The sequence below is a fragment of the Lissotriton helveticus genome, chromosome 4_1 (genome assembly GCF_964261635.1).
Source record: "Lissotriton helveticus chromosome 4_1, aLisHel1.1, whole genome shotgun sequence".
In the NCBI taxonomy this organism is placed as follows: Eukaryota; Metazoa; Chordata; class Amphibia; order Caudata; family Salamandridae; genus Lissotriton; species Lissotriton helveticus.
In genome coordinates, this window is record NC_136063.1 from 2031765593 (window position 1) to 2031769113 (window position 3521).

Below are 3521 nucleotides of genomic sequence, written 5' to 3' on the forward strand. Positions count from 1 at the left end.
GGTTACCTATGATAAGAGCTGTAGAATTGTCATAATAGACAAATATAAAAAGACCCAGGGAACAATCCTTCTGTTTACTGTACTATACCCAGTTCCTGTGGGTTCAAGGGTTACTCTCTTTCTTTTATAAACAAATCAGATAAGAATATAGCCTCTCCTTAAGAAATTAGGAAACTAACTTACATCTATTTTCTTTTTATATCCAGCCTGTGTTAAATAAGGGAAACAAAAGAATAGCCATTTATCCACTCTCCGTGGATCAGATAAATCAGATAAGTAACTATGTCCTTCTAACCATATATAACATCATCATCCTACCATATACCTGATAGACAAGGATTCTTTGGTTAAATATATCTTTCTTCTCTCATTGTATTCTGTACTGGACAAGAGGCTGAAGAAACTCGGGCGCGAAGAACCCTAGCTACACAAGCAGGTACCTCCGGCGAGGGACCATGGATGCGGACAGGAACCTGGAAGAAGAGATCAACGAACTGTAAGAGGAAGACCCGCGTGTCGGAGCCGTAACATGTCAGAGACGTCCAATTAAAGTACCACGAATTCCCAACTGCAGGACAACAGGACCGAGCAGGTAAGTCGACAACACAAAGGGAATGCGGGCAATGCTAGGCAGATCTGTGACTGAATGCAAACCACATTCTTGTCACGGACTGACCAATTTATCCGCACTTTGACTCCACCCAGCTCCCTGTCTGCAGTAGGAGTGGGCGTGACTGACAATGCCTGCACCCTGCTCTCCTTGCGCCTTGTTCTGTCTAATTCTGGGTGTTTAGGGCCTTGTTTTTAGTGAACCAGCTTTTGTGTCACTGAATATGTCCATCTTCAATATTACCTGTTTTATATGCTGAAAGAAGGTTGTAGAATGGATCCTTGTTCAACAAATTTGCTTTGATAGTTATGGAACAGATAGATCACTGGTATCCTGGAAAGCTATCACTCTGCCCTGATAGTATTTCCAGAGGCATATTTGTTTGAATGAGTGGTGAAGGGGCTTGGTGCCACAGCCATGCAACTGTAAAGGGACAACATTGAATCAGTCAACTGTTAACTGCCGAACTTAACACTTCCCCAAGCTGGAAAAGAACACACAGGATATCTCTCTCGTGTCTCTGGATGTGTTAGACGTCTATTTCTGACCTGCACCATTAGTTGGCCATGTGAAAGCCACTGCAACCTTGGCTGTGCATTGAGATTTAGTCTTACAAAAATATTTGAACTCTTGCAGCAATAATATTACCTTTCTCATGCTACCTTGGCAAAAATATTAACGTATGTCCATGTGCTAATATATAGTGAACCCCAAGTTTTTCTCAACCAGTAAGACTAACCAACTTACAACCTGAAAAAAGAAATAGCAACTGGTGACCTGACATTATATATCCATTGTCCATGGTCTGGATCACAGAGTTGTGCCCTCTTCCTTATAACCATGAGTCCATTAAGTTATGTGGTCAGTGCCCCATTCCGCATGGCGGTGAAAAGTGCCATGGGACAAACTTGCCTTGCTCTTACTAAGCATGGCCTCATGGCTCTGTTTGCACTTGTCAACTGGTATTGGGGAATTCTGTTGCCCAAGCAGAACCACACCCAGCCACTACTGGCACAATTTGCACTCTGATTGATTTAGGACTATGAAAATACATGAATATACACACAGTGTTAAAATATATGTTTGCATATGTGGTCCTGGATCATATTATTGTACACAGACTCCTTCACACTTAACTAACAGCCGTCTGCAAAAGAGCAATGGGGGAGGAGTTGTAACTCATTGAGAATTTGTGCTACAAATGACATGCAAATCTGGCGCATAACCTTGAGTTGGGATTTAATTTCAGCTCTCCCAATAATTAGATCAGTTCCTAGCATGTGGTTGTAAGCTCCTATTTGGATTTCTGGTCAGTATGGTATTTCTTTAGACTGTTTTCCAAATAAGAATACTGTAAGTAGAGTTCAGGCTCAACATGGCTGCCTCCATGATGGTTTTGTAAATGAAATCTGGTATTGATTGCTTTCTGTTTGCAGAGGAAGTGTGACAGCGTCTGGTGAACAGCAGCAGTTTCTTCACTTGGACAGGTGAGTCTTCTTTACCTCCTGCCTACCTCTTCTTCGATGCCTTGCTCTCACCATACCTCTTTGACCAAGTAACCTTAATGTTAAACTTATGAACCCTTGTAAGCATATCTCATCGGGCACACTATATGAAATAAATGGATTGGAATATTTTAAAGGCAGGCCCGTCCTATTAAAAACCTAAAATAGTGGTGTTAACATGATACTGATGTATGTTAATTTCTTTTTCCTCCAGACTCTTTGAAGTCTATGTGCACGGATAAAGGCTGGCCATCACTGGAAAACAGAACTATGAGAAGGAAGCTGGCTATAAAGATTTGCAATACTGGAAGAGGACTAAACAAAACTCTGAATCTAAAAACAAAAATTGAAGTTGCTGGCTTTCATTAAGCATTTTTGTTCTTTTTGTATTATTCTGGCATTTTTCCCCTCTTGAACAGTGTCCTGGGCTTTCTCTATGTTCTCTTGTTCAGTATCCTGGTTCCTATGAGGCCACAAGTGTGTTTCAGATCAATAAAATTACATCTTAACACAACCCCCTTGATGCTTTTTCATTTAATTATTACTTTTTTCAGTCTTTTACCACTGGTCACCACATTAAACAGCTTCAGGTAATGCTCTGTACCTCAAAGTAAGGCAAGTCCCAGTGAGTCAGGAGTATGGGAGTAGCTGCCCAAGTTGTTAATCTTATCTGAATGCAAAATATAACATTGTTGAAGCCACAACTTTTGTATGCATATGGTCTTGCTACAGCACAAAGCTAGCCAGAAGGAATCTTTCGAAGATTTATTTTGTACCGTGAACCCATCTCACAGTAGAGTTTAAAAAATAATCTTTCCAGAATAGGAGAATATTGACGTTATAATTGGGACCAGATTTATGGAAGTATTGTTTTTGGTTTGCTTAAGCTTTATAATGCGGACTTGACACACAATCTTTTCAGGATTTATAAACCAGAGCAAATTGGTATTTGTTACAACACTCATCCACATGGGAAAAGTTTTCAGGTTTTTCTAGGCATAGTATTTTTTGTACTGCAAGGGGGCCCTTCCAGTAAAAAATCTAAGCTAGACACCTTTGCACCATAGTGAAAACGCATGTGCATGGTGCTCAACTGCCTAATGGTGCAGTGGTGCAAGGGAGAGGGGTAGACATGGCACTTTCCTGCTCTCTCCCTGTGATGCAACGCAGCAAATTTGGGTGTTGTGCTGCGTTAAGTGACACTATTGTAAATCTAGGCCTTACTTTAGAACTCATGGCATTGCAAATAATTCATGGTATTGTATAAAGAGGGCATATTGCATCCAAGAGGCCTGTTTTTGACAGGAAGGTTCATTGAGGAGGTGATCCTCTAAATATTTCCCTACCACCAAATCCATATTCCTAAACTAATAGTGGGACCCTGCAAGGGAATACTGGCAGTCGGC

The 3521-nt window shown here is 40.9% G+C and overlaps 1 long non-coding RNA gene across 1 annotated transcript; it reads left to right on the forward strand.

Moving 5' to 3' along the window:
• Positions 1-363: 363 nt before the first annotated feature.
• Positions 364-2445, forward strand: LOC144827778 (uncharacterized). Its single transcript, XR_013610364.1, has 3 exons — positions 364-592; positions 2047-2097; positions 2330-2445. It is a non-coding gene; the product is annotated as an uncharacterized LOC144827778 (long non-coding RNA).
• Positions 2446-3521: the final 1076 nt, after the last annotated feature.